We start from the raw sequence: 21,692 nt of genomic DNA, 5'->3' as shown, positions 1-21,692 counted from the left end.
AACTTCTTCTCAGAGTTCTAACTTAGCTTCTGATGTAGCTGACAGAATTTCTTCTCTCTCGTTCCCACCACAGTATATATCTGTTGAATTGTTGAACGGGATTATGTCAGAAGCATTAATTGGAAATCATCACTCTGTAGAGAACAACAAAAACACAAAATCTCATGACCAAGGAAGAGCCAAAGAGCTTGTCTGGATTTCTTGACCTCACCTCTCAGAATGTTGACAATGAACTACAACCAAAACACAACCATGGCAACAAATTACATATTTGTTGAATCAGGCCAAGACACAGAAATATACTGTATGCCAAAATGTAAAGGTGACATGAGTGATCAAAAGAGAGGGAAAGTGAAAGGTCAAGGGAGAAACTCTCAGCATGTAGGTACGGAACCATTTCCATGAGGTCAGCTACATTCCAAAGCGGCTGCGGCACTGGATGGGGAGCTGTCGGGGCATGATGCACAGCCCAAGACAGTCTTTGAAGGTTTGTACCCACCCTCGTTTCCTGGAGATTTATGAGGCCAGTTCTGACTCTGTCTTGCCAGTGCTACATCACAAACATGCATCTATACTCTTTTTAAATGAAACATGGATCTATACTCTTCTTAACTGAAATAATAGGCACCACAATAAGAAGGGCTGGGTGTATAGGTTGGGCAGATTTCACTCATAACTCTTTATGGACAGATTACTTTGGTAATTATAAACCAAATGGGTAGAATTAATTCATGTTTATTGAGCATTGAATTCTGGAGCCTGAAATCACAATATTGTATGTATTCGATGTGAGTTTCTTTTTTTTCCTTCATTCCTCTTTTCTCTTCTCCCTCATCCTTCCTTTTCCTTTTCATTCAACAAATGTTTACTGGTGCTTACTCTACCAGGCACTGCTCTAGGGGCTGAAAAGACATCAGTGATCAAGATAGATACAGCCCCTGACACTGTAGAATGTATCAAGACTAAAAGAAAAGGTTGTGTGAAGGATTTCTTTGAAAGTCCTATATGCTCATTTCTGAGGAATGATCCAGGGGTTTATAAACAAAAATAGAGGTAAATTAAAATATTTCATGATCTTAAATGTGTGTCAAATATACACTGGCTGTATATAGAAACTAAGAAACTAAGAGAACTGGAGGAGGTAAGGCATACGATGGGAAGAAGTCGCTGCACCAGGAAGCATAGAACAGTTCAGATCAGTGGTCAACTGATCTGTGCTCTGTGGTATTTAAGAGGCAATGCCTCTGCCCAGAGATAGAGCAAGTGCCTGGGGAAAGTAGCTGATGAAATCATCAGACGGTCTGGCTTATGACAAAAGGGTGCATGGAAAGTTCAAGAGACTGAAGAAATTGTCAGAGTGGCAAGGAAGCAGAGAGGGGCATACATGTGTAAAATTAGGCTGTAAAAATAGGGGTTAACCAATCAGGCATTGCCTTGCAGGTCATCATTAGAATTTTGGTCTTTATCTCATGTGAAATGAAGACTTAGATATGTTTTTAAGTATGCCAGTTTGTATATGTCTCTATGTGTGTTTCTAAGAGAGGAAAAATATAGGGCAATTTTTGGAAATTCCAAGTGTACTGCAGTGGCAGTGAGGTTACTGTAAGGCAGTAAACTTAAAAACAAATGACATTAGCCTGGAATAAGGTAATGGCCTTAAAGCGAGAGAGAATAGCCAGCTTTGAGTGATGTGAAAAAGATAAAATCCACAGGGCATGCAGTTGGCTGTATTTGAGAGAAGGTTATAAAGGTTAACGCCTAGATTTCTGGCCTTTGTAACATATGGATGATAGCGTCATTCCCTGAGATAGTAAACATTGAGGGTGGAGTCAATTTGTTGGAGAGGAGGACAATTAACTTTATTTTGAAACTACTAAATATGAGGTGGTTTAGTGATACCCAAACAGAGATACCAAAGAGGCAGATGAATGGATGGGTTTGGGGCTCACAAAGTTTACGATAGACACACTAATTCACGAGTCATCTGTAGTGAGGTGATAATTGAAGCCATTGGCCCAGATGGGATCTCTTTGTTTAAATGCAGAGTATAAGAAGAGGGCGTAGGAACAAACCTTGCGAAATAACATTTCTTGGCCAGATAAATGAGATTAAAGTTGAAGTGGAGATAAAAGAGAAGTAAACAAAGATGTAGGGGGAAAACCAAAACAGTCTTGTGACACGGAAACAAAGAGAAGAGGGAATTTTAAGAATCAACAATTAGTCTATAGTGCGAAGTACTTCTTCTTCTTTTTTTTAATTATACTTTAAGTTCTAGGGTACAAATGCACAACGTGCAGGTTTGTTACATATGTATACTTGTGCCATGTTGGTGTGCTGCACCCATCAACTCGTCAGCACCCATCAACTCATCATTTACATCAGGTATAACTCCCAATGCAATCCCTCCCCCTTCCCACTCCCCATAATAGGCCCCGGTGTGTGATGTTCCCCTTCCCGAGTCCAAGTGATCTCATTGTTCAGTTCCCACCTATGAGTGAGAACATGCGGTGTTTGGTTTTCTGTTCTTGCGATAGTTTGCTGAGAATGATGGTTTCCAGCTGCATCCATGTCCCTACAAAGGACACAAACTCATCCTTTTTTATGGCTGCATGGTATTCCATGGTGTATATGTGGCACATTTTCTTAATCCAGTCTGTCAATGATGGACATTTGGGTTGATTTCAAGTCTTTACTATTGTGAATAGTGCTGCAATGAACATACGTGTGCATGTATCTTTATAGCAGCATGATTTATAATCCTTTGGGTATATACCCAGTAATGGGATGGCTGGGTCATATGGTAGCAAAGTACTTCTTAAAGGTGAAATAAAATGAGAATTGAAAAACATTTAATCTAGGGGTGACAGGCAACCCAAGGTAACTCTTTTACATAGAAAGAAGGGGCCAAAGGCCAGGTAGAAATCAGTTGAAGGGAGAATACATCATGTTAAAAAGGAAAGGCTGAACACCCATCAGATAGAAAGGGTCATGGTAAGAAGAAATTGGACCTAAAGTGTAGGTTCCATGGACAGCTAAAGGGTCAGCTCTCTACTGACATTTGAGAGACAAAGGATAGGGTAATGTGGATGCTGAAAAGTTTGCCAAATTCATAGAGGTAAGTTGAGGGAGTTAGCATTATGTGGTCTCCATTATCTCTCTAAAGCATTTGGCTATTTTTTGAGGGTGAAAATACTACATTGCGTTGGGAATTAAAGCAGAAGTATAACAAAGAAATCAGGCAGGAGTTTTGTATTAGCTGCTTATTGTGACAGCAGTGCTGCATGACAAACCAACCCAAAGTGAGTGACTCAAAACACTACACTTTTTAAAAAATTTGTGTTTCTGTGAATTAGCCTCATAATGCTTCTGGAGTTGTCTGAGATTGATCGCATATTTTGAGGCCGGGTGGCTGTCACTGACCTAGGTTGGCTTCATTGGGAGATAAGTGACTCCTGAGATAAATGACTCCTTTCCACATGTCCCTCATCTCTAGCAGGCCAACCCAAGTTGTTGTCATGGTCAAGGCAGAGATGCAGTAGCAGAAGTGGGAATGTGCAAGCATATTTTCAAGCCTATGCATGCATTATATTTGCTAATATTCAAATTCTATTGGCCAAACCAAGTCACATACCCACATTCAGGATCAAAGAATGGGGAAGTAGATTCTCTGCAGTGGAAGAAACAATAAAGTTACATGGCAAGTGGATATGAATACACAGAAGGACAAGGAATTCAGACCCTTAATGCAATCCACCTACAAGACAGTATTAAGAGCACATTCACCATAATTTAACTTCATTTGATAGTGGAATCCAACAGTTCTATTGTGTGGATGTCTCCAGCAACATTTGATTGCTTAAGTAGAACACCAAAAAGATATTTTGCACTGTATGTGGAATTGCTAGAATGTATAAAGAAAGTGCAGAAAGACAGATAAGCAAGACCATGTAAGATATAAGTAAGGCTGTTATTGATGTAAAGCCATTTTAAAGTATCCATTGGCCAATGAGGCAAGTGAAGGTGTGGGAGAATGGAAAAAGGGGGGCTTGTGAAGCCAAAAGTTACTCATAGTGAAAATGGTTTAAACCATGACAAAGAGGGAGTTGAAGTCAGGAAGAGGGTGCTTGAAGTTTTCAGATAGAACAATTTTATGACATAACAAGGTCTAAGAAGTGGCAGTTTGAGTAGGGAGCTGAGGTAAAGCTAGTAAATGGGGAAGGCAAAGGAAATGCAGTAAGGGAAGAGAAGAGTGTTGAGTCATTCCTGTAATAAATGAAAAGATGAAAAATCTAAGTCCAGTGCTATCATGCTGGATGTGCGAGAGGCAGTAACCAGGAGTTTAGCAGGTAAGTGTGGGGAAAAGGAAAATATAAAATAGCCAAACAACAAAGGATGCAAGAGCTGCATTTTATGGTCTGATTGATATAGTTGTTGTTATTGGGGAGAAGGGTTAATGAACCAGATGCAGCCATAGGAAGCAAAGATGCCATCAAGATTTTCTCTCAACCTTGAAACATATGGGCTATTATAAAAACAACCAACCAATAAACTCTGGGTTGTAAGAAAGGCAAGATGGAGGAACCTACAACTTTTCTTTGTTGAAAATACATAGTTTTGGAATGAGTAGCGATGCCATGTTGTATAAAGTTGCCTAGCCAAACTGGTACAGATGTTCCAGAACAGGACAGAGAATGACAAAGTTGGGAAAGGGAAGGTGTTAAGGAACAAAATGGTAGGAGAAGGCCACAGAGCATCATTCACCGTTCCTCTCTGTCATTCACTGGCAAGAAGCCAGTGAACTCTTCCTGACAGTAACTCTTTCTCTGTCCTGTTCACTTTCCCCACACTTATCTGCTAAACTCCTAGTTAGTCCTCCTCATGCATCCAGCATTATGATACTGAGCTTATATTTTTCATCTTTTAATTTACTACATCTTTTCTGTCCTGGGAAGGACAGAAACCATTCTCACACTTGGTGACCTCAGAGTCCTTGAAGGAAAATAATTAAAAATTATGGAGATAATGGGAGGTAACACAGAGATTGTACAGGAATAACATTGTTATTTACTTTCTTCTTCATATGAGAGAAAAAAAGAGAAAACATATTCAAAGGTCTTTTGCTGTCTTCTACTCATACTTGCCTATTAACTCAAGCCTTGCATGTTAGCAAACATTAATGATTTTTCTTGTAGGGCTGGCCTATCATATTTACACACCCACACTCTCTGAGGTAATCTTGAGCCAGGCTCCTTCTGATTATATTTTGCTTTTTCATGCTGCTGTCCCAGAAGACGTTGACGTCATCCGGAGACACAGTAGCGCCATCCTTCTTCAGAGGTTCAATTCATTCTACCATCCAGAAATTCTGCCGACAAGGCGGCCAGTGTTAGAAATTAAGCTTGTGACATGCAGGACATGGTGGAGTGCAAACATTGGTCAGTGCTTCCTCTCTCAGCCACAGAGGAAAGCCACACTGATTGGTATTCAGGAAAGGGACCTCCTGTTTCGAAGGATTCCTTCGTGCTATTCAGCAATGCTGTTTAGGGTGGATTTTCCCATTTGAACAGCAGAGCTTAAACACAAATATTAACTACCTGAAGCTGCAAATAGCAGCATAGTACATTAAAAAAAAATAATGAATATATTAACCAGCCTCTCCCCTACCAAGAAAAATATTATGCAGAGACAAGGCTGATTTTAGAAAAAATGCCCAAGGAAACATTAATAAAAAAGTCAAGTTTCCTTTCAAAGTTTGTTTTTGCTAAACATTCATAGTTTTGCTTTTTCCAATGCAATTTTATTATAACAAAGATATTCCACATGTGTACCTGGCATTGCTTTTAAAATAATCAGTAATATGCACACACAAAAAATGGAAATAGTGGGTGAGTTCTTAAGTGTGACAGAAAGGGCAAAATATAAGGAAGGGAGATAGTTCTTTGAATGCACGTAAGTTTGTAGCCTCTTTAGTTATAAGCAGATTTTCATGTCCTTATTATTTTGACTATTTACATTTTAATATTGTTCATTTGGAAAATCCAAGTCTATCTGATTCTTAACGGCAAGGTTTCTTCCCATGAAATCACTGAAGGTGCAATATCGCTTGTAGTTAGTAGAAAACTGACATTTTAGAGCTGTAATTCCAGGTTAGGGCAACAAATGGACATTCTATTACCTGTTGGATAGCTTCTTTGGTATTTATTTATTTCTGTCCTTGGTGAAGATTAAAACTAAATTATTGGGCTTGAAGAGGCACTTCACACCTGTAATCCTAGCACTTTGGGAGGCCAAGGCTGGAAAATCATTTGAGCCCAGGAGTTGGAGACCAGCCTGGGTAACACAGAAGATCCCTATCTCTTAAAAAAAAAAAAAAAAAAAAAAAAAACAGTCTAGGTGTGGGGGCACATGCCTGTGGACCCAGCTACTCAGGAGGCTGAGGTGGGAGGATCACTTGAGCCCAGAAGGTCGAGGCTGCAATCAACCATGATCATGCCACTGCACTTCAGTCTGCATGACAGGGTGAGACACTCTCTCTCTCTCTCTCTCTCTCTCTCAAGAAAAGAGAAAACCTAAATGATTAAAACATTCTGTTCAATAATTCTCATTCTCAATTGGTAAAATAGGAATTTTAGACTAAATTTAGTGAATAACAAAATGCTTTTGGTGCACTTTCTTTGTTCAAGGCTCTTTTTCTCAACATTTATATCATTACTTCCTCATAACAAGCCTGTAAAGTTGGTATTCATATTAACCCATTTTCCAGGTGAGGAATCTGAGGCACACAGAGACGAAAAACTGTCCAGGCAGTTGAGTCAGAATTCAAATGTTGGCTGTCTTCGTCTGGAACCCACACTTTCTACCTTCCTCTTGTGTTGTAAGTTAAACTCAGATTTAAATTGGCTAACTTGGCTTTGCCTGGTTTACTGTTAATCCACTGTCATTTAATGTTGGCTTTTGTTTATTTGCTTTGTTGTTTTTGTTTAGTTTTGTCTAATTTGTGAGTTATAAATCTTTTTTGTAATGACAGTAAAACATGGGGCAGGGCACCTGGGTTCTAGTCACAGCCTAGCTACTAACTTTAAACAAGTTTGGATGTTGCATAAACTCAGTTTCCTTTCTATAAAGCAGATACAATGAGAGAGCATCCCTTTCTGCGTCATAGGCAGAAATCTACTGTGCTAACAAATTAAAAATATTATCATAGACTCTTCTTTCACTAAGCCAAAGGGATGCACCAAGCTGAAGTTTATGGAATTCAATTTGGCAACTTGGATATTAAACTTCTAAATTATTTTTCTGAAGAGGATGTTGAAACTAATGGAGAAAGGGAGATTTAAGCTTACTGATGAATTTTTATTCATCCATTTACTTCACTTGAAGAGTTAGTCAAGACTGAGTTGTGACATGTATTTGGAACAATTAAGAACAATGATTGACCTCACCTAGGTTTCTGTAATATCAAAAATGTGGGAATATCTACAAGGACAAATGGATGGTGAAATAAATTTTGAATGCCAAGTGATATTTTGTGTCACTCTTTGAGGACTGCTGAAACTATTTCTAGGAAACCACACACAGGCACATGCTACAGTTCAAAGGGTCATCATAATATTTGTGAGTTCTTAGCATGAATTAATTTTGAAGACTATTTTAAGACAATTTGTTATTTTTATTCTCAAACATTTATTTGGAAATCTATTTATCCTCACCCACATAGGAATATTTATCTACATCTCTAAGTTTCCATTTTAGTTACTTCCTTGTATAGTATTCTTCCTACTTGAATCTTGGGATCAAATTCCTCAGTTTTTGCATTGTTTAAAATAAGTTATCCTGCCATCCTTCTCTCCCAAGCTGGTGGTATCCTATAATCTGTGAAAATGCACTGCAAATGAAGGAAAACCCTCATGTAAACATTCTACCCTATTTTCTGAAAGGGATAATTCCTCCCTTTTATCTTTTAGCACAGTCATTTGAAAGGAAGTGGTCTTCATGGCTGGAAAGCCAGGATAGTTTTTGCATATTTTTTGAAAACTTGAGGCCCATCAGTTTGAATCATTAGATACTGTGCTTGTGGTTTTGGTAGTTTCTTCTCTCTGGGACATCCCGCCCCCTATCATCCTTAATAACTCACTCAGCTTTGCTGTTACCTCATTTGATGACTGGCAGAGATGGTGGAGCAGCAGAAGCCACCATAGTATATTCAATGAATTATTTAGTAAATCCTTCTATAAATATTTAGTGAGCACCTGCTGTATGAAGGAATGGTTTTAAGTACTAAGGCTATTACAGTCAAATGCCAGCTCTGTCCTGCTCACACAGTGGTGACATTCTAGGAATATTGAACAGAGAAACAGAAAATAAATTATCTATATTAATATTTATCTAAATGAATACATATATCAATGAATATTTAAGCTAATATTAAATAATGATATAAAATAGAGGGAATAAAATGTAATAGAGGTGTATGGGTTAAGAGAGGGATACGTTGGAGTAGTCAGGCTTCTGAGAGATGGCTTTTGAAGGGATACCATAGTTAGGAGAACAGCTAGCCACCTGAAGAACATTTTAGACAGAGGGAACAGCACACACAAATGCTGCAAGATGACAGCTACTGAGAATGTTGAGTAATAAAAAGAAGATAAAGTGAGAAAGATGGAAATTATACAGGATGAGGTCTGAGAGGTAGAACAGGACCATTTCGTATATGCCTTTATAGATCATGGAAAGGGCTATGGATTTTGTTCTAAGTATGATGGTGTAGAACAATGATTCTCAAAGTTTCATGTGGATCAGAATTACCTGAATAACTTGCTAAGGTATAAGTTATTGGGTCCATCACTAGAGTTTCTGACTTAGTGCTTCTAGAGAAGAGCAAGAATTTTCATTTCTTACAGGTGATGCTGACACTCCTGGTATAGGAAAAACACTTTGAGAACCACTGCTGTAGTCAATAGCTGTTATGTGTAGCTACTCAGAATAGATTTCACCAAAATTTTACAAGTGAATCTTGATTTTCTTGTGCAAAACATCTCCTCTGTATTCTTAGCCCAAGCAATGTATTTTATTACCTTGGTCACAATGAGCTATTCGATGATGGACATATGACTTTTGACAGTCAATTGAAATCTAATCCAGGGAAACTCTAGTAACTATTGGAAAGTGAAAGTTCTTAAGCTACTGGACAAGAAGCTCACAGTCAATATGTAGGGAAATTCTCTCCAAAAGCTAAGTCAGGGCAGATGAGAACTGAGCTGCAAGATGACAAGAGACTGAGCTCTGGTACCTTCTGTTTGAACCCCTAGATGTAGTCATGCCTAAGTCAATTATACTTCTGTGATTTCTATTTCCATCACTAATTTTCCCATCTTACGGTTTAGGAAATTTCTCTTTGGGTTCTGAAACAACCAAAAATATAAATACAAATAAAAAGCTATAGTAGATATACCACTTTTACAAATTTAGATGCACCCTGCTTCATCACCAAACACCAGATAAGTGAGTTTATATGGCTAAATACTACTCTGTACATTTATAAAATAGATAGGCTTTGTATAGGCAAATGAGATATTTCAAAATAGAAAATCTCAAGCAAATAGGAGAATGAAGTAGTTAGTCAAATTAACATAGGCATTTGAAAATGTGCTAAATATCACTTGGTGACACTATATCTTTGCTGGCAGCATCGTTACCTATTATCTATAATATGACCCCCAAATAAAATTTGTAATTGTATTTTTCTGTCCTTTTATGTGGAAACCTCACATTCTCTACAAGTCGATGCATGTTTTCCATTACAATTATACAAAGCAGTTTCTCATCATTTAGCTTCTATCTAAATGTGATCTTTTCAAATAGTCTTTCTTGACTGTTCTATTTGAACTGTCATCTCCCTACTCAAAACGAAGTCTATCAAGCCATCATATTTCATTATTTTCTGAGAAAACATTTTCCCCAATTATTTCATTTGATCATTTTTTTATCCCTCAGAATATAAACTACATGAAAGCAGTGGTGTTTTCTCTTATTTACCTTATTTCTCTTATTTATTGGGTTGCATTCTGTAACCCAATTGATATTTTTAGAATAGAAAAATGAATAAATTGTACACTTTTGCCTTTCCTTAAATACATTTTAAAAATTTGAGTGTTCCTTTCCTATATTTGTATCTATACCTTTGGAACAATTTTAGGTCATATTTCGCTTTAGCCACAAATCCTCCCTGACCACCATCACCCAAAGCTTCTGAGCCTGAGAACTAACCTGATAATATGAAAATTATGTTGTCCCTACTTGTGTTGAGCTTTTTTGTGTGCAAACTTCTCTTCCTTATCAGACCTTCCTGAGGCAAGGCCAGTATTTTTCATTTGTATTTCCACTTTATCAATATTGCCTTGCATAGACTACAGACATACAAATATTTGTTGACTGCATGAATAGATGGATGCATATTTAAGAGCCAAAATGCCTATAGTAATTTAAAACTCTTGCATTCTCCAAATAGATATTTTCATATTATATATAGTCTTAAAGGCTGTGAACTATGCTGTAAGTGAAAAATCTTAATTTCTGATATTATATTGAATATTCATAGAAACTGTACAATATTTATAGAAATAATCAAAACAGTCATAGAAACCATAAAATAAACAGGTAAATAAGTAAAAATTAAAGTCTTTATTTAGGAAGATGAGTGGGAAAATATGGGAATGGCCTGTAATTTTTTATTTATGCATCAGCTTTATGATTCCAACATGCTGCCACTGACCCCTTGGCCATAAGTGAATCAAAGTGTTTTCCTGCATTGGTGCAGGATTTGTGCCAGCCTGTCTGTGCCTCCTCCCTTGTCCAACCTCATGACCCCTTCAGCATGGACTTCTAGGTCAAGGTGTGGGCTTTGGCAGACCTGAAACATTTTGGAAAGGAAGCTGGTGTTTTGGGGGCAGTGGTAAGTCTGTTTTGAGACATGTTATTTCTGAAGTAACAGCAGGGTACTGAGCATGATGTCTATATATATGGAGTTGTATGTAGTTAGAAATACGGCATTGCAGATATGAGAGAAGGATAACATCATTGGTCTTACATATTTGAGAGTCATAAGCATATAGTCTTAAAGAAAATGTGGATGAACGCAAAATACAAGTTAGCGGTGATCTCTGGGGTGAGACAAGGGCTGATGGTGTTACATGTATGGAGGATAATTGAGGGATAATCTTCAAAGCTATTGGCAATCTTTCATAATCTTGTTGGTATGTTTTATTATTTTTTCAAAAATCACACATATATATGAATGCTATGTATCTCACAATAAAAAGCTTTAAAAATATGGTTGCCTTTCAGAATAAAAATGTGCAATGGCAAAAAGCAAATCTTTAATATTTCAAATGTCTTAATTTCCTAAAATATGATTACTTGAAGCACTTAGTTGGAAGAACTGAAGTGCTTACAACAATTTGCCTCAGCTTCTAGCTATTTCAGGAACACTCTTTTAGATATAAATGAACTCATGATGTTTTTTTCAATTCTGTTTACTCTTGGTGAACAACCATGACTCTTTTCTCTTCACACTGAAGCTTCCTCCTCTGTAAAAGACGATTTCCAACATCTACAACAAAAGGAATGGAGGAATTTGTCCCCAAATTGAATCCTTTATTAATGAATGCATGACACATGTACCAGTTACTTGTTGACATAATGATGTTGCATTACAAACCACCCTGACATTTATTGCCTTAAACATATCATGCATTTGCAGGTTGTCTGGGAGACTCCTGCAGGTCTTGAACGGGCCCTTCCTGCACCTGCAGTCTGCTGCAGATGAGCTAGGGGGCTCTGCTGATCTTAGCTAGGGTCTCCTATGTCTGGGATACGCTGTCAGCTTGTCTAGGACCTCCGCTGGAAAACTTGGACAATTCTTCTCTGCCTTACTTGTACCATCTGCTGAGCATTTTCTCATGCCAAAGTTAGAAGAGTGAATTAGAAAAGAGACACATTCAAGGACTTTTCTGGAGTTTCCTGACTCTGTTGTCGCCATATTTGTTCATGATTGGGCAAAGCAAGAATCAGCGGATAGAACAAAATGCTGTCCAGAGTGGGAGGGCACTGCACGGTATGGGGCAAAGAGAGAGAAGAGTGGGGCCACTGATGCAGTTCATCTACCACCACATGTTCCTCCCCTCCTGGCCCTTGCTCATTCTCTTTCTATGATTTCCTGCCTATTAGGATTCTACAGGCTAGCCATCCCTCGAGGCTCAGGTCAGGTGTCCTTGACTCTATATACAGTTATTCCAGCCTTCTCTCCCACCCAAAACTTTAAGGCATTCCGTGTTTGCTTCCATCATTTTAACTTTTTTATCTCCATTGCTGGGTGTTGTTTCATAACTGACTGTCTCATCAGAAAATGAGGTATTAATAAAGGATATTTGTTTTGTAACCCTGCAAAATCTGGTAGAAACAGGGTAGAAAATAGACCCTGATCAATAGTTTTGATTCTGTGTCCATTGATTTACTTTTATAAATCTGTTCAGTCACAAATCCACACGGCCCTTTTCTAGAGTTCTGGTATGTTAACACTGATTCTTTTGGCACTGGGTATAACCCATCAATTTCTTCCTTCTTTTTATTTCTTTTCACATTTCTTCCTATTTCCTTCCATCCTTTCTTTTTGAAAAGCTTTTCTTTAGATTAAAAGAATTTGACTTGTTCATTAAAAAAGGTCTAAAAACGCTTTTCATCACAGTTAGATTTCTGACTTGTTCTCTATAGCCAGTATTTCTTCAGCACATTACTTGAGCACACCCCTAAAAACAGGTGTCAAAACACATTAAAGGCACAGCTTCCTAAAACATCAAAGGAAACTGTGTTCTCTATTTTCATAAATGCCACCTCAAAGCTAAAAGCCTGTCTAAGTCAGTCACGTGAGCCATTTTACTGGTCAAGATATGGGTAATTTGAGTGCTGCCCTCAGTATTGATCTCATCTCATTTATATGTGTTTAAAATTCTACATTAATCCAAATTCTACTTTCTGCATAATTTATGCAGAGGCCAAAGAAATGTCAGGTTTGCAAATAACTGGAGGACCTTTATAGAGATTCCAGGTAAAAGTATAGAGCTGAAAAGTAGAAAGAAACAGTGCAAGTCTTGTTATGTGGACTGTTCAAGGGCACAATAGTTATCAAGTCCAACCTTTCAATTTCACAGTCTAGGGTTTAATGAGAGCCTCCAGGGCTTAGGTTTCCCACCAGGGAGGTGACCTTGGCCCAAGCCATCAGCAATCAGGATTTGAAAAACATTAAATCTATAACCTGCATTAGATTGATCACATGTAAACTGGATGGTAAAATGGGAAATTTGAGATGCAATATTTGAACCTTAGATCAATTGGGCAACAAATATAATAAGGCATTATTATTCTCATTCCACAGTTGAACTTCTTCAAATTTAACTGTATAATAAAGAAGCTGAATGCCTTGCCCAAGTTCACACAACCAGCAAGTACAAGAGTATCTGGTTTATCTGGCTCTAGATTCACTTTCCTTTGCTTTCTTAACAGATGGCTGGATGTATGACCTTGTCATGTACGTAAAACATCCGCAGACTAACTGGAAAAGGACTTTACCTCAGCCAAAGTGAGTGCATTGCAGAATAAGTGCAGAGAGCTTACCTTGGTTTTTAAAGATATTCCAATCCGTTTTAATTGGGGATCTCATTGCAATGTGCTCCTATGTCTTGAGACAGGTAAGCAAAACAAAACGAAGGTGATTAGCATGGGGAAAGATGGGGCATATTTGAAGCAAACCCACTTTTTAAAGAATTTCCTCATTCCTCACTCTTTATTCTTCACTTAAAACCTACTGTGACATTTAGCTGTTTTTCATGGCAATATATCTTTTTCTCCTTTTCATGTTTTTGATTTCTCCTTTATGTTGAATAAATTGCTCCATGAGATTTTTCTCTCTTCCTTCACTTCCGAAGACACCCTAGACAATCCCTCACATGAAATCAACCAGGTTGGTCCGTCTGCTCATGCCTCCACTGTTCTCATAAAGAAAGAGAAGAAAGGGGCTCAATGCCTGGAGTGTGTGAAAATGGGGTAAGGTGAGGGCAGAGTGTGGCAGGTATTGTGCTGAGGCCATGAATGCATAATCACTCCTGTCACAGCAAATAGATTCTGTCATGAGGAATTCCATGGTTTTCCAGAGGAAATCAGCTTTCCCTGCAGGCTGCCAAGCCCAAATGAGCTCCTTACAGCACCTGCAGATCTGAGCATCAAGCAATTATTCCACTATCTTGCCTAAAAACAAAGACTTTGCTACCCTTTGACAACCTCTGACCTTTTCCAGCTAACATAAACTAATTATATTTGCAGCAGGAGGGGAGGAAGGCTTTCGTAGTCCTCCATGGGAGTTGTCTTTCATGCTTTGTGCCACGTTGTCGGTTCTGGCAATCCAAAAAATGACCACCCTTCAATCAAGGGAGTTGCTGGACAAAGCACTTAAAGAGATACAGGGAGGCCCTTATCACAAGTAAATCTCACTGTCTAGGCTTGGTCAGAGTAGCCCACACTGTCCAGTTAGCAATAGTACAAGAGAGCCATTGTTAAGTGTCACTTAGCAGCAATTACAGCCTGGTCAAAACAGTTTTTTTTTTGCATGTGTTGTTTTGTTTTTAGACAACCTGTTAATGGGCCCACAATTAGGTGTAAGGAATAACCCAAGCCACAGGCACTGAAGCAAGGTTAGAGGTTAATTGAGACTTTCTATCCCAATAATCTGAGTTTTTGCAACTTTTTGCTGAGAGAATAGTCTTAAACAAAAAGGAGATAATATGATACAATTAGTTGGAAAGCAGGAGGGTCAAAATTCCCAGATGAGAAAGGAAAACTGGCCAAGGAAATCAGGCCAGAGGGACCACCTGGGCCACTTCAGATGCCAAGAATATCTGTGGCCATTCTTCTGGTGGATGAGGCACAAAGCGGTGTGCCCTCCATTCATCACATCCCTCCTGTCTACCAAAGAAAATACAAGGTCAATGCCATAAACAGGAGGCATCTCGGGGTAATTGAAATTCCAGAAACAGCCTCATTAGAATAGCTTACAGGCAATCATGTTTTTCTTTTCCTACTGAAGGTATATTCATGTCTTGAAATTGTATGGAAGGCCTTCTTTGTGGTGGCTGGGGTTGCAGAGGGACTTTCTGATAGTTTTTGAAGGATTGTGTCTAAATAAACAGCTCCCTTCATAGCTGAGAGGAAGAACCCAACAGAACCTCCTGGGCTTGTTGGCGATGGCACGGCACACATAACGTCCACACCTGCTCCCTTGCTCTTAACTATCAAAGGGCCCCTCTTTCTCCATTCCTTCTAGGTCATAATCAAGGTATTGTGTCTTAAGCAGCTGTTCTTTATCTGGTATCCTGAAACTATTATTGGAGGTTTCTGGGCTTTAATCTTTCTTACAGGTTTTTTTTTTTTTTTTTTTCTTTTAACCCTTTCCCTTACTCACACCTGGCAATGCAAACTTTGACACTTCCAGCTGGCAGATCCTTCTGATTGGAAGTGGACTAAAATTTGCTAAATCATTTTGTTTCTTTCCTTTTTTTCCCAGTACAGCTGGTGCCAAAATGTGATGATTTGTTTTGCTCCAGTCACTGAAGTTTTTGTTTTCTTTTATTTCAACCCCATACTGGCTTCCCAACTTGATGCTGAGTCATCTGGTGCAGGTGTTCTAAGCGGCTGGTATTTATGTCACTTGCAGATGGTTTGGGTAAATCACACAATGTTCCTGCAGCCCCATTGAGGCTCTCTCAGGTCCCTTTGATCCTGGCCTTCCTGTGGGTCTTGCACATATGCAGAACTTCAGTGAACTCTTGGATGGATTCTACTCAAAGCTGGTTGGGTTGCTATGGGCCCCACAGTCTGATGGGCTTCAACTGAGGGTGAGAGAGGTTAACTAAAAGAAAGATCCCTGAAATCACAATGTACCGCAGCTTCACCTACATAGAGAATTACATATCCAATGTGCAGTAGAACCTAAGTTAATGCTACAGCTTCTTAAGTAAATTGGAACAAAGGGACCACATTCTCTTTCTGAAGGAGAAAGGTATGTAGGAAAGTAAGGGCTGGAGTAGTGAAATTGTTAAGTATTAAACATATATATTGAGTGTTTTTTCTTCATTACCTTTGTCTGACCCCATACTGTCTCTAGCCCCTGTTCCAATGCTCAGTGCAAAGACTGGCTCATACACAAGAATCTGAAAATCTCATCTATTTATACTGTACACATACAGCTTCTATTAGAAACTTACAAATCCTTGCTCCCTTCTATCTAAGAAGGCTGCTTTTATCATGAAGCAATACACACCACTTGGGAACACTCAACATCTTTTCCTCCTGTAAAGATTTACAACTTAGTGAGAGAAATTTCTGTTTGGTCATAGCCAAAGGCAAGACATATCAACTTAAATTTTCAGAATAAAGTTTTTGGGAAAACTGTGTATTCCTAGGACTGCAGAAGTCCCACCATTGTAGGTGATATGGTTTGACTGTGTCTCCACCCAAATATCATCTTGTATTTCCACATGTTGTGAGAGGGACTTAGTGAGAGGTAGTTGAATCATGGGGGCTGGTCTTTCTCATGCTGTTCTCATGATAGTGAATAAGTCTCATGTGATTTGATGGTTTTTAAAAAGGGGAATTTCCCTGCACAAGCTCTTCTCTTGTCTGCCGCCATGTGAGACATGACTTTCACCTTCCACCATGATTTTGAGGCCTCCCCAGCCACGTGGAACCCTAAGTCCAATAAAACTCTTTCTTTCGTAAATTGCCCTGTCTTGGTTGTGGTTTCATCAGCAGCATGAAAATGGACTAATACAGTAAATTTGTACCAGTAGAGTGGGGCACTACTGTAGATACCCAAAAATATAGAAGTAATTTTGGAACTGGGTAACAGGCAGAGGTAGGAAGAATCTGGAGGGCTCCAAAGAAGACAGGGAAATGTGGGAAAGTTTGGTACTTCCTAGACACTTGTTTAATGGCTTTGCCCAAAAGGCTGATAGTTATATGAACAATGAAAGCCAGGCTAAGATGGTCTGAGATGGAGATGAAGAACTTGTTAGGAACTAGAGCAAAAGTGACTCTTGGTATGTTTCAGCAAAGAGATTGGGGGCATTTTGCTCTGCCCTAGAGATTTGTGGAACATTTAACTTGAGAGAGATGATTTAGGGTATCTGATGGAAGAAATTTCTAAGCTGGAAACCACTCAAGGTGTGACTTGGGTGCTGTTAAAGGCATTCCGTTTTAAAAGGGAAACAGATCATAAAAGTTTTAAAAAATTATACCCTGACAATGCAATAGAAAAGAAAATTCCATTTTCTGGGGAGAAATTCTAGCAGGCTGAAGAAATTTGCATAAGTAACGAGGAGCCGAACGTTAATCACCAAGACAATGGGGAAAATGTCTCCAGGGCATGTCAGAGACATTTGCAGTGGCCCCTCCCATCACAGGCCTGGAGGTTTAGGAGGAACAAATGGTTTCATGGGCCAGGCCCAAGGTCCCTCTGCTGTGTGCAGTCTAGGGACTTGGTGCCCTGTGTCCCAGCCACTCCAGCCATGACTAAAAGAGGCCAAGGTACAGCTTGGCCTGTTGCTTCAGAGGGTGGAGGCCCCAAGCATTGGCAGCTTCCATGTGACATTTGAGACTACAGGTGCACAGAAGTCAAGAATGGAGATTCGGGAACCTCCAACTAGATTTCAGAAGATGTACGGAAATGCCTGGATGCCCATACAGAAGTTTGCTGCAGGGCCGGGGCCCTCATGGAAAACCTCTGCTAGGGAAGTGCAGAAGAGAAATGTGGGTTTGGAGCCCCTATACAGAGTCCCTACTGGGGCACTGCCTAGTGGAGCTGTGAGAAAAGGGCCACTATCCTCTAGACCTCAGAATGGTACATCCACTGACAGCTTGCACTGTGCAGCTGGAAAAGCCACAGACAGTCAATGCCAGCCAGTGAAAGCAGCCAGGAGGGAAACTGTACCCTGCAAAGCCACAGGGGCACAATTGCTCAAGACCATGGGAACCCACCTCTTGCATCAGTATGACCTGGATGTGAGACATGGAGTCAAAGGAGACCATTTTGGAGCTTTAAGAGTTGACTGCCCCACTGGATTTCAGACTTGCATGAGGCCTGTAGCCCCTTTGTTTTGGCCAATTTCTCCCTTTGGAATGGCTGTATTTGCCCAATGCCTGTACCCCCATTGTATCTAGGAAGTAATGGACTTGCTTTTGATTTTATAGGCTCATAGACAGAAAGGACTTGCCTTATCTCAAATGTGACTTTGGACTCTGGACTTTTGAGTTAATGCTGAAATTAGTTAAGATTTTGGGGGACTGGTGGGAAGGCATGATTGGTTTTGAAATGTGAGGACATGAGATTTGGGAGGACTGTGGGGCAGAATGATATGGTTTGGCTGTGTCCCCACCCAAACATCATCTTAAATTTCCATGTGTTGTAGGAGGGACCCAGTGGGAGGTAATTGAATCATGGGGGGCTGGGTCTTTCTCATGCTGTGCTTGTGATAGTGAATAAATCTCACAAGATCTGATGGTTTTAAAAAGAAGAGTTCTCTTCTCTTGTCTACTGCCACATGAGACATGACTTTTACCTTCTGCCATGTTTGTGAGGCCTCTCTGGCCACATGGAACTGTAAGTCCAATAAACCTCTTTCTTTTGTAAATTGCCCAGTCTTAGGTATGTCTTTATCAGCAGCATGAAAATGGACTAACACAGTAAGCTACTGCATGGGTTTTCACAGAGTGATCAACCATCCAAGGGGTTTCTCAGGATTAACTCTGCTAAGATCAAAACAGTCCTGGCAAACTGTGGCCAACCTAATGTGTGTATTGCATTACCTGCAGAACTTGTTAAAAACATAGATCCCTGAGCCCCACCCCTACAGGGTCTGGGGGAGCCCCGAGAATTTGTATTTTTAACAACCTTCAATGTGGTAGTGAAACTGCCAGAACAGGGCTATTTGTGGAGTTGGAAGGAGCAGCTCTGTAGAACTTGTGAAGAGGAGCAGATGAAAGTGAAGAGCACAGATCTGGAGCAGTGCATATGATACAGAAAGGCATACTATTTTAAGTGACTCACCCCAATGTATCAGGAAGTTATTGCCACCATAAACAACAACCAGAAAATCTCAGTGACACGAAACAGTGAACATATTCTCATGCTCACAGAACAGCAAGGAGAATATGGTTCAACTGGTCTGGGCTCAGCTGGGTGGTTGTATTTCAGTCTGTAAGTTGGCTGCAGGTCTCCTCCCTATGTCTTAGTGTGGTCAACTGACACATGTTTTACTTCTGTTGAGAGTCATAAGTGGAAACATGTGACACTTCAGAAAGCTTAGAGTCAGAACTGGCACAATATTGCTTTTCATTGGCTATCACCGGTGAAGCCCTAAAACAATGGAGTGAGCAGTGTGCTCTTCCAGTGAAAGTACGGAGAGAGTAAATATTTCCTAAGTAATAATCTAATCTACTATAGTGATCTCAGAGTTTTAAGAGTACTCAATCTAATTGGGTATATAATTGGATATATGTCAGTGACTGGTATACAATTGCTGTATGTCTAATGACCTACAACAAACTTTCAGATTATTTTACCATTCAGGTAGGAATAAATGCCAGGAAGCTGAAATATTTACTAATTGCTAAAATACATATTTGTCCCAAGCCATTTTCCCACCTCTGTTGCCCAATAACTTGGAATAGACAAAATTCAATGTTTTTCCAATTTATAAATGTTTGGTTAGGTGTAAGAGTACTGTATTTTATTTTTATTTTAAGTGTTTTTTTAAATTTTGCATTTTGTTTTCTTTATTTTTTTCTCTAAAGTCCTCAACCAGCTTTTATTTGGTTAAATAAACCTGAAAATTTAGTGGATTTTCCCTATGTAATTATTAAAAATACTTCCTGTGACAGTGATATATCATGTAAGAGACTTATAGATAAAACACAACTACCAAAACAAGTAAATTTTTAAAAAATCATTTCGAATTTATAACACAAATATACTACCTTCCAACAAAAGACTACACTAGAACCATATTGTTCTTTAAACATGTCTGTTGTTCCTGATTTTTGGCAACAAAGTATTTAATGGAATCTATCAATAGGCAAAAAAGTATTTAATGGAATCTATCAATATACAAAACTTAAAAGGTGTTTGTTATCATTGGCAGGGCCTTCAAGAGGATCAGTATTTCCAGAATGTTGGTATTAGCATCCATTTTTTGCTGGCTAGATATTTTCCAACAGAGGATGTGACTCTCATCATTACAGCAGAGGAATACATTTACCAAAGTCAAGGAAGTCATTTGCCATCCGGATGGCCCAAGAAGCATACATATTTATCATTGAGCCTTGGAAGAACTCTCTATTATAAAAAGATTGGCTAATTTCTGAAAACCACTCCTTCAATAAGGACCCAGGTTATGTGCCATGGTATCTGTAGCTTTCTGGCTGGGTCAGGGTGACCTGCACACAATCCTGGCAGGATGCCCTTGGACAGAGTATTTGCATCCCTTTGGTGTGCCAATGTATCAAGCATTCACAGGTCACACTGAAACACTAAAGTACAAGCTGCGCAAAGAGGTCATCAGTAGGCATTGTTTCTCCAGAGGGGAATAATCTTACAACTGTTATGAAGGGTCAAAGGTAACTTTCATTTTGAGATGCTAATTACTCCAAGAATTTGATGCAGGAGACAGCTGGTTAAAATGAATGAGCGCTGCAGTGTTGAAGGGGAAAAACAAATAGAGGGTTATAATAAAAGTGCAATATGCAACATAGTAAGTATGCAGAAAATAAGGGACAATATTGTTAATAAACATCCGTTAGTCAATATGATCTTTGTAGAGCTGGGCTCTTTATTATTATACCTGCTAATCACATGCAATTAAATTTAAATTTAAGGTGGTTAAGGTTAGAAATTCAGGTCCTCAGCCACATAGGCCACACACAAAGTGTTCAATAGCCACATGTGGCCATTGACTACCATATTGGAGAGCCCAGATATAGAACATTTTCATTACCACAGAAATTTCTATAGGACACCAATGACCTGGCGTGTTTTGCTATTGGAGGGATTTTAGACTTAGTGCTTTTATATAGGAAACATTATTTAAAAAAAAAAAAAAAAAAAAAACCGCCATCCCATGGAACGCTTCTCTCATTCAGTTCTGTAGTAAGGGATGCCCTAAATTCACTTATGCCCTAGAAAATTCACTTATCATGAATGAAAAAACTGTTACTACTATTAATAGTATTTTTGTCCTGGTGAATATTTACATTGTACCACATACTGTGCTACATGCTTTATACATATTGTGTCATTTAATTCTTACCTTAGAGACTAAGATCTATCTGTGAATTACTTTTAGATAAATCAGGTTGAGAGAAAATAAAAACTGACCATAGATCACAATTAAGTAAATATATTTAAACCTAAGGCAATTATTGCTCTTTGAGTGTGTGTGTGTGTGTGTGTGTGTGTGTGTGTGTGTGTGTGTAACTGGCAGCCCAGTGTTACTGAGATAACTACACAGAATTAAGCAATAAACTCTGCCAGAGCCTGGGGATATGAGGACAAGAATACAGACGATTATCAGAGACAAGGGAAAGAAAGAGAA

General features: G+C 39.0%; 1 long non-coding RNA gene across 1 annotated transcript; it reads left to right on the top strand.

Annotated features, from left to right (window-relative positions):
• Window positions 1-242: 242 nt before the first annotated feature.
• On the top strand, window positions 243-21,489 carry LOC107000486 (uncharacterized). The gene is made up of 3 exons (XR_013400149.1): window positions 243-487; window positions 13,558-13,742; window positions 20,244-21,489. It is a non-coding gene; the product is annotated as an uncharacterized LOC107000486 (long non-coding RNA).
• The last annotated feature ends 203 nt before the right edge of the window (window positions 21,490-21,692 follow it).

This window comes from Macaca mulatta, chromosome 10 (genome assembly GCF_049350105.2).
Source record: "Macaca mulatta isolate MMU2019108-1 chromosome 10, T2T-MMU8v2.0, whole genome shotgun sequence".
Classification (NCBI taxonomy): Eukaryota; Metazoa; Chordata; class Mammalia; order Primates; family Cercopithecidae; genus Macaca; species Macaca mulatta.
Note: the sequence above shows the minus strand (reverse complement) of the source record. Positions and strands in the feature narration are given on the sequence as shown.